Source organism: Pteropus alecto, unplaced genomic scaffold (assembly GCF_000325575.1).
Source record: "Pteropus alecto unplaced genomic scaffold, ASM32557v1 scaffold131, whole genome shotgun sequence".
NCBI lineage: Eukaryota > Metazoa > Chordata > Mammalia > Chiroptera > Pteropodidae > Pteropus > Pteropus alecto.
This window is the reverse complement of record NW_006434709.1, coordinates 3,465,357-3,465,716: the sequence shown is the minus strand read 5'-3', so window position 1 is coordinate 3,465,716 and position 360 is coordinate 3,465,357.

Sequence of the window (360 nt, the reverse complement as noted above, 5' to 3'; positions counted from 1 at the left end):
TTTTTTTTTTTTTTTGCATATACCTGTCCAATTTTCCCAACAACATTTACCGAAGAGACTGTCTACCCCATTGTATATTCTTACTTCCTTTGTCAGATGTTAAGTGAACGTATAGGCGTGGATTTATTTCTGGGCTCTCTATTCTGTTCCATTGATCAATGTATCTGTTTTTATGCCAGTACCATGTTGTTTTGATTACAGTAGCCTTGTAGTACAGTTTGATATTAGGTAGTGTGGTACCTCCTACTTTGTTCTTCTTTTTTTGAAACAATATTTTTTAATTAGGAAAAGTTTCCCAAAATTATATGATAAATTAGTTTTGTAAATTAGTTTTGTATTATATCTAGGCCAAAAAGATAA